General features: G+C 43.6%; 1 long non-coding RNA gene across 3 annotated transcripts; it reads right to left on the bottom strand.

Annotated features, from left to right (window-relative positions):
• Positions 1–1,511: 1,511 nt before the first annotated feature.
• On the bottom strand, positions 1,512–6,467 carry LOC114619303. Of its 3 annotated transcripts, none has more exons than XR_003711111.1 (5): positions 6,270–6,467; positions 5,962–6,018; positions 4,982–5,227; positions 2,004–2,230; positions 1,512–1,806 (listed from the first exon to the last, which is right to left on the bottom strand). It is a non-coding gene; the product is annotated as an uncharacterized LOC114619303 (long non-coding RNA). The 3 variants fall into 3 exon arrangements; XR_003711110.1 differs by having other exon boundaries at positions 5,034–5,227; XR_003711109.1 differs by lacking the exon at positions 4,982–5,227.
• Positions 6,468–9,664: the final 3,197 nt, after the last annotated feature.

The raw sequence follows: 9,664 nt of genomic DNA, 5'->3' as shown, positions 1-9,664 counted from the left end.
AAGTCTGCCTACTTGCATGCAAAAATGCTACCACACGTGATTTCCTTGGAGAACCAACAGCGAAGACTTGGAAAGGGAACGAATGGCTCCATTTCTGTGTAGTCAGTCAGAACATGTCAGCTGAAGGCAACTCCAGACTGGCTTGTATATCACCTACCTTATTTTTATTTGGAAGCAAGGTTACAGGGACATTCAAGTGTATAGAGAGATCCTTCTCAGAAACACGGATTTCCTAAGCTATCACATCGTGCATGGCATTGATCTGAACTAGCCGTGGCGTTAAGTCAGGCAGGGCCTTGACTCGGATGAAAATACTGTTTATTCACGGTAAGGGGATCTCTTACATTTCAGCCATTATTACCAGCAACCTGTGAAGTACTGACAGTACAGGCGGTGGACTGACCTTGTGAAAGCGGTAACAGTTTCTACTTCCCACCCTCCCTCTGTGGCATGTGATACGTTTCACAGACTCACTGAAAATAAGCCGTTCCTTAAGTAACACAAAACAGCTCATTTATGAATCTAAGAAGATTAAGGAATATGGTTTTACTGTGTTTGTTTAGAATCTGTGCCAAACTTTTTTTTTTCAGAAGCATGAATCTGATTTTTCTTTTCAGAAGAAAAAAAAAGAAGCACTTAAATAGAACCATTTTTTTTTTAAAGAGGGGGTTTTACAGTGAGACCTTTCTCATTCAGAGCTCTTGATAAGTAATTCACCTCTGTTTTGAGAGAATTTTTATACTCTGTTATATACGTACCACTTGGATGGATTTTTTAAGGAGTACAACATTGGGTTATTATAGTTCTGTATGATTTAATATAAAAACAATCAGACCATTCTCCAGCTAGTTGTTTATATTTCTGTATGGTTTAATTTCCACAAAAAGGTCTTTTAGAAAAGATATTTCACCCATGTTGCTTGGAACTTTGCATGAGCTCCACCTGGGTTGTAAGAAAGTTCAACCCTCTTACTTTGGCCACATCAGAGACGACCCTGGCCACTCTCCCACCGTGAACTGCTTCCCAGAAGTCTCCTGTGTCCCTGACACAACAAAGCCTTCTCATCTCCACTATGCTTGCTCTTGTTTCCTCTAGAACATTCTTTTCTGGGCCTTTCATGGCTGCCTTTGTCACATATTATGTTTCTTGTCCCTCCTTTCTAAAGAAGTGCCCTGCAGCCACCCACTGCCATCTGTCCTGTCCTCTCCTAGTACCGGGCACCCACTGCCATCTTCCCTTTTTGTTTCTTGGTTAGTTTATAGCTGTGGGCCTGGGTATGCTGCAGATCTGTCTCCCAAAGGTGCCTGTTGGTACCTGGGGCCTCTGCATGGCAGAATTAATACTCTGGGTACTGCCCTGTGGAAGTTAACTAGATCACCAGGACATTGCCTTCTGAAAGAATGAATGGCATTCTTGTGGGACTCTTCATAGAGAAGACAGAGATTGGCCAGTAACGAGGTATTGAGCAAAAGAGAATGCAGCACACAAAGCAGTACATAGAGTAAGACCTGCATGTTTACATCACTGTTTATATTTCTGTACTTTAAGCATAGGGAAAGGTAAGGAAAGATGTCCACGCCAGTGTTAAGGTGGGAACATCTCTCATTCTCTGCTCTGCAGCGTGCAGGATCAGTTGTGCTATCCTTCACAAGTGGCTAGAGGGGATGCCCATCCATTGGTGCGCTCTCCTCTCTCATTCCGTTTGCTTTCTGCCGTACTCATTGAATCAGCTCAATGTTCTGGAGGCTCTGCAAAGTCAGCCGTGAGGTTCACTCAGCCAAGGATGCCACACATTCACCAGCAACCCTGGAATGGAAAGATCCTCTCTGGTGCATAAAGGGGTTGAGTCTGGGGATGGCCCTATAATCACTCCACAATAATAAAATTGGTATCTTCATTCTACAGAGAAGGAAAGGGGGAAGTGCGAGAGAATTAAAGGGCTTGTGTATGAAATAAAAGACAGCTCAGAATTGAACAATTCCCAGCAACGCGTGGGTGCTTACATCAGCGACCAACCCTGGGCTCAGCACAGCAGTCACCCAGGACCAGCAGTTGGGTCCACCAGCAGTAGGTGCCATGTCTGCTGTTGAGAGAATCAGATGAGAAAGCCTAGATGAGAATTGAGAATGATTCCAAGGCTTGCCTGCCCTCACCTTCTGTACTTGTTGCCCTGTCCTTTCTTCACTTCCTCTGGTCTTGAACAGTAGCACATTCTTCTTCCTAGCTTTGTCTGGAGAAAAGAAACAAAGAAGAGAAAGTGAGACAGAGTCCGAGACTAGAAAGACCCCATGCTCGGATGGTCCATTAGGGGTAAAGACCTCCTTCCATCCGAGGTGACTTTAAGTGGATAGGTATCCATGCCAGGAGAAGACGGTGTCTGTGGGGCACTGAGATGTGTGTTGCCACACAGGCTATGTCTGAGATATTTGGAAAGCTGAAGCAAGCCGAGAGAGCAGAACTGCCTAAGTGTTTCACAGAGGCAGCCTGGGATTATGAGAGAAAAGGAGAGGAAAAGCCTGAGGGAAAATGAGGTGTGACTTAGACAGGCAGCACATACCTCCGTGGGACTCACGGGAGGAAACAGGAAACTAAGACTATTTCCCGAAACTACTTTTCAAAAGTGATTTCCCTAGTAAGGCCAATAAAGACTCACATTTTTCATTTTATGGATAGTATTGCTTTTCTGCACTTATGTTTGTACAGAACATACAGGAGTCAGGGGACTTCAGGCATTACACCGCTCAGCTGAAGAGGGGCCTGGTCACGGCCTGACTAACTCTGATTTTTACTCTCTAGTTTTATTTTTTAATTTTTCCTGCGGAGCCATTGCTCCTGAAATTACCTTGGATTTCCAGAATTACTGGGAATTAGCATCTTCATGACAATAGGCCTTTGTTAAAAACAGCAGCTTATAGGATCTAGAGCACCCTCCAAATGAGGGCAATTACCCCTGATGGAATCATTTTGTGGGGGCAAAATTGTTCCCCTCAAATGAGGATCAATGTCCTTACAGAGCTAGACAGAGGTAATGATCAGCCAGACCACCGATCCTCCGAGGTCACCTCTAGGACCACTGAGCACGCTTCAAATCCCTCCTGTTTCCCACTCAAAAAGCAAAACAAAACCTCAATAATCCTATTAGTCTCTTAAAGAACCTTAAGGTCACTGAACCCCTTTATCGGTTATTCTGCATGTATCCATATTGATCACGTCTCCTCTCTGCCCCTCAGCACTCCCATCCCTTTACTCGGCACACAGACACTGGAGGCCGAGCCTAGCCTGTTGGGGCTCCCAGCTCCAGTAGCACACTCTGTCAAGCCAACTGAAAGAAAGCATTCCATTGGGCAATGGCCACTTGCAGAAAGCTGACCCGAGACGGAACAACGTAATGGACCCACAGCTACTAAGATTACTTTTTTTTCCCAGAGAATCAGTCTCATCTTTCCACTTTGGCTGGCATCATCTACTTCCTTCTATCTGTTGGACTCACAAGCTCTTAGCATAAGATGCCTGCCAACTCTTCTACCAAGCCACCCACACTGCTCTTTAGGGGTGGGGGTACATGGTGGCAGGAAGTGCTATTCTAGGCTTATGATTTTTAAAAATTAAAATTAAAATTTGAAATTTTGTAGGAATTGTAGTCTGTTTCTTGTTTCTTATCATTTGTGTTCTGTTGGATTACTCTAGGCATAAGCCTTTATTTTATTATTTTATTTTCTGGGGGAGGGAGGGCAGGGAAATTTAAAATTGCACAGGACCAAATAGTAAGAAGAAACACAAGCTGTGTTAAAGAGCCAGGGTGTTTAGGAGACCTCTACTGTAACTTATGAAACCATGGAAACGTTAAGTCTATACAATCAGAAAGCTCTGTAGGGAGACGTTGTAAGTGTAGTTATGAATCAATGATCAAGAAAAAAAAATGATGGAGACTAGAGAGATGGCTCAGTGGTTAGGAACACTTGCCAGTCCTGCAGAGGACCAAAGTTCAGTTCTCAGAACCCTTATAGGTCTGTTCACAAAAGCCTGTATGTGGAATATATACATATATATGCATGTGTATATATATACATATATATGTGTGTGTGTATGTGTGTATATATATATATATGTGTGTGTGTGTGTGTATATCCATATATACACACACACACACACACAATAAGAAATAAAAGACTGTGTGTTGTGTGAGCCTGTAGTAATATGCCTCGAGTGTGCAACTATGGCTTGAACGTCTAACAGATGCAAAGGAGAAACAATCCTGAAATGGGTCGTTGAATTTCTATCACTATTTTATCATTGGAATTATTTTGTCAAAAATTAGGGTGATGGGCAGAAATGCTTCATCATACTTGTCTTCTCCCAATGCTTGCAATGGGTGGCTGGACCTGACACTGGGAACGCCAGAATCAGGCCCCTAGATCACAACTCCATTAACACAACCAGAGATAGAATGATTTTTACTAATAACTTTAGGCTAACCTATGAATAAATGTGTTCATTGAATTGTCCAGCTAGACATGTGGGATCGTAGGGAAACATCTGCTGTATGGCCTTAAATACATGAGGAACACGTCCACAGTGCAAGGAAACAGTAGTGCTGAAAAAGTGCTCTCTACCTGCCTGGGATAAAACTGTAAATGCTTCGTTTGATATTGGCATTCTTTTCTTCTTTGTACATTAACAATTTCCCTAAATGACCATAAGTTTCTTCTGTAATCTGAGTAGTCAAACATGAGACTTTTTTTTTATCAGATGAGTGGTTCCATGATTGTGTTTATTTCTCCATAAGTGTCCATTCATGTCCTGAAATATGTGTGGGTGTGTGTGTGTGTTGTGCTGTGCTCATATGTATGGAGCGATTCTCCGCAAGTGTTCTTTCATGTCCTGAGATGTGTGTGTGTGTGTGTGTGTGTGTGTGTGTGTGTGTGTGTGTGGTGCTCATATGCATGGAGTGATCACATGTATGTGGTACTCGTTTGCTTACATGTATGTACGTGATGCTCACATATACGCAATGTTCCAAAGCTGGAGCACACCTTCCATTCCTAGCAGGATCCTCTTTGCCTCTTGTGAACACTCCAATCCTATTCCACTCAGACCACTCTTCTGGAGAGCTGAACTTCACGTACTGCAGCTCCAGCCATCTTGTGAGGGTTTCCAGTGGGTGGGGGCAGGATCACTCTGGGGAGCCTGCCATGGTTTGCCCAACTGCAGCTTTGCTCACATGACCCTTAACAGTGATGTTTAAAGCAACATAGAAATAGAACAAAGAGAGGACACTTCAAGTGAGTGGAACCCTGAAGCTGATCAGCTCCAAGGATAGCAGGAGACATTCTGCTGGATGAGCACCCTCAGACTCAACTGAGAGAATCATAGGGTTTCTGCCTGAAACCATCTCGCTCTAGGGTTATAGTCAAGGTTTGGATTTCTTCTAACATTAATTACATTTTTTTCCTCAGAAGCTTAGACCTCCCCTTTCTTGTGAGCCAAAAGACAGTTTAAACAGGACAGTGTGTTGGACTTCAGCATACAGTTTCTATTCACCCATTCCTTTTTCCTTTTGCATCTGGTAGGTCCTCTCTCTCATTCTAGCACTTTCTTTGTAAAAAGCCTGCATATCCTTAACACAAGGTAGTGTCTCTGGGTATCCAACTCTGCCCATTGTCACATACCTGTAAATAATTAATAAGCTGTGTTTAGTTAATGAGCAACATCCTGTTCCGATATTAATAGCAGATTTTAAGATCTAGATACAGCTGGTGACAATTAGTGACACCAAGTTGTCTCAGTTCAAAGCTTTAGCTTGTAGAGGGAGACTGAACACTACCAGATGTAAGCAAACCAAAAAAATAATAAATAACAACAACAAACAGAGTGTAAGAGAGTCTTAGGACATGTAAGTTCATACACATGTTCACACAGTGGGGTGTCCTTGTCCCATACAAATGTCAACTCTGTCATCACCTCCCAAGACCCGGTGACTCCTCTTCTTGTTACGGCTCCCCTCAGCTCTTCATTTCCCTAGAGCAAACATAGTTTTAAAATCAAAACTTGGGGCTCAATGGTTGGACATGGGCCAGAAATGAAGACTGCCATGCAAAAGTTGGAGAAAGTGGCTTCTCTATAGTGAGGTATAAGCAGCAATTCCTACACACTACATTGAAAAACATACCCTAGGTTACAGGCAAAGGCTGGACCTCGCTCAGCAGGGTTCACAGTTCCCTAATTCATGATCTTCCTGACATCACACACATCTGATATCTCATGCCTACCGTTTCTTATTGTGAGTCATCCAGGTAGAGAAGGAAGGCACTTTTGCCTGATTTCTCCAGATCCTTCTGGATGATTCAGTTCAGCAGGAAGCTTTTCCTGCTCTCTGCTCAGAAGGACCTCTTTCAGATCAGTCCTAACTTTCCTCTTCCATCCCTCCAGCTGGTTCTCCCCTCCCTCAAGGACCAGCTGCTTCTCACAGATTCTTCCTTCGTTGAAATGCTCCCCCTCTCGACAGTGACTTTGCACCCACTTCCCATCATTCCCCTCAGCATGGGCTCTCTATCATAAATGATACAGAATGTCCCAGAAATGTTTTCAATTGCACAATACACAGGGGGAAACTCCTGCCTAAAGACTAAAAGAGACTCCTTTTTAGCAAAATCAGACTTAAGCAGAACTCCTTTTCCTGTCTCAAACTCCCTTCCTCCCACACACGGATTATTCATTCTACTCATGAAACAGTGTTAGAGGACCAGGGGAGCAGCCATTGACTGGAAGAAGAACCTCGTGGTGCTTTCCTGTTCTGACCCAACAGCCCTCTTCCCAGAGCTGGACCGGGTTCTCTCCTTTTGCATGCTTCCCTCTCATCTCTTTGGAGAGAGAAGGCAATATTTGGCTGGCATATCTGCCCAACATATGATGTCCCAACTATAGCTTTGTAACAATCAGTGCAACTCAAGGAACTCTGAGGCCCTGCTTGAACCCAGTTTCTTCATCTGTAAGATGGAGAAGTTGCTAGGCGATCCGTAGTTTCTGTCAGCATCTATACTTGATAAATTACTCATTCTCAGACTTTATTCTGTAAATTTGGTATTTACGTCTTAAACCTCATGTGTAATGGTGAAATGAAAATATCTTTCTTGAACCTCCACAGAATTTACAGGAAGGGTGAAACATTTGATGGGTAGGGTATTGGGGCTCCCACAAGAGATGTGTGAACTGGAAAAGAGCAAAGCACCGTCTGCTAAAGGTTCACGTCTCCTGGGGACCCACTCAGAAACCAAGAAATGCCTATAGGTTAGAAATATGCAGTCTCCTTCCTTCATAGTAAACATTCAGTGATAAAATACAAGTTGTCAAGAAACAAATACTGCCCGTTTTATGCTTAGATTCAATAGGGACAATCCTGCAGAAATGAAATCCAAAAGGAACAGTAAGAGTCTAGGTGGGGAAAGCCCAGCAAGGCTGGACTGTCAAGATTCTCCCTACCTCTCTCTGTGCAGCTCCCTTACACTCAGGAATGGGTCTTGAGGATCTACTAGCAGACAAGGTCAGAGAATTTTTCATGGCCAGATTTTTTTTCTCATAGAAAAAGCAGGTAAAGATTAGGAAGCATTTCTAGGTTTTTACAACTGGGCTTGAGCAAGAGGGGTTAAATATTTGTAGCCTGGTGTGGGGGAGAAAAGAGCAAGTACTTATTTAGATCAGGAGTCTAGAAACGACTCGATGTGTTTGCTGAATCAAACGCGCCTGACCCAGGCCACACAATTTGGCTGTAGCACTGCAGAGTTTTCAAGTTGGAAGAAAACTTAATACCCAGCAATTATGATCTCAGTTTGTAGAGGAGGGAGCAGAGTTTCGGGGGGGGCATCATCTTGGACAAAGCCATGCACTCCCCAGGCAGCAGCTGTAGGAGAAAGAGAAAGGGGGCAGGAGAGGAGAAGGATGGAGAAAAGGATCACAAGAGGAGCTGATGCTGAGGCTCTCCCAGTGTTCCTCAGACTGAAGTTTTCGGCCTACCAAAGCACTATACTATGGCTCCTGTGGTGCTCATTCTTGATTGTCCGTTCAACTCAGTCTGTAATCAATTAAGAGACTCTCCTGGGTGCATCCGTGTGTGTGTGTGTGTGTGTGTGTGTGTGTGTCCAGAAAGGATTAACTGATGAGACAGATCCTACCCCAGAGACCCATTGCCCTCTCACAGTAGCCCATGTATAAAGAGGCTCAAGGGAATAGCAGTGCTGAGAATTTGCCTTCTTTTGCTTCTTGCTGGTAAGTGTATTTACCCTATTGCTGCTGCTGCCATCTTTTGACATCAAATCCCAGCTTTTTTGGCTTTCCAACATCAGCATCTCTCCAGGAATTCTTCTGTGCCATACTGAGGCTGCTGAAGCATCAGCCTCCTAGGCTTGGCAGCCACGGGGTTCTCAGCCTCTCCAGTGTGCAGCCAGCCATTGTTAGGTTACCTAGATTATACAGAATAAGCAAGTCTAATAAAATCCCTTTTTGTAATGTGTGTTGACTCTGATCCTCTAGAAAGCCCTGGTTAATGCAGCCCCAGAGGGAGAAGGACAGGAATCACTGGCAAAGCAGCAGAGGTCTGAAAGAAGATGGACAGGATTCATGGACCAAATAGAGATGGAGTTCGGGGCAGCACCATGGTACAGCAGGTACCCAGAGAAACAAGATGGTGGAAGAGATGCAAGAGCTATTCACCAAGAGCAAAGGCACAAAATCACTGAAATAGTTTGGGTGATTTACAAGTCACCTTCTAAGGGCCTTCCAAAAAGAATCAGAGAGAAGTTCTGGGAGAGTCTGGACTTCTAGTGTGGTGGGTAGGAACATTGCTCTCTGAGTTCCTGTGATAGAGGGCAGATTTTGATTAATAGCAAAACAGGGTTTAAATGACCGGATGTGATGTACTCTGGCTTACGTACTCCAGTGCAAAAAGAGGAAGAGACAAGCCGAGGTGCCATGTAAGACTCCTGCAGCTGTGCCTGAGTAGCATAACTTTGTAATAAATCATATCTCCCTGTACCTTACGTTTCTCAGCTACAAAGTCAGATCATAATTTCTGGGAACTAAATTTTCTTCCAACTTGAAAACTCTGCTGGTTCATTGACCAAATTGGCAGGCCTGGTTTGGGCCCTTTAGGTTCAGGAACCGTATCTGAATTGTTTCTAGACAGTTGATGTAACTATTATCCTTTAAGGCTTTTCTTTTTTTGTTTTAATTTGGGAAAGACAGGACACAAGACTTTGAAAAAATCTAGAAGAGACTTCAGTTATCTCATATTCTTAAAAAACAAACAAACAAGCAAACAGCATGAAGGAGCTGGCCAGAACTACCATTATAAATGAAGCTTGACTGATTCAAAGAATGATGTCAGCAACTGCAGCCTCAATTGCAAGTTCAAAGACAGCGAGTTTCCAGGTTGCTTAGCCTTCCATTCCCACGATTCTCAGCTCTGCGTTGTCTGTGTGTAGTTCAATACTCAGTCTAGGGAGAATACGGCCATGGTAATTGCAGGAGTGAGCACAGCCATTGTAAACAACTTTCTATTCCTATAGCTCTATCTTAAAAACTGGGAATTTTCTGGAAGACTCAGGAAACTTCCCTTTGAATTTCATGAAGCTGATTGATTCATATGCTTGTTTCTGAATGGAGCATGGCT

Source organism: Grammomys surdaster, unplaced genomic scaffold (genome assembly GCF_004785775.1).
Source record: "Grammomys surdaster isolate TR1022 unplaced genomic scaffold, NIH_TR_1.0 149, whole genome shotgun sequence".
Classification (NCBI taxonomy): Eukaryota; Metazoa; Chordata; class Mammalia; order Rodentia; family Muridae; genus Grammomys; species Grammomys surdaster.
Note: the sequence above shows the minus strand (reverse complement) of the source record. Positions and strands in the feature narration are given on the sequence as shown.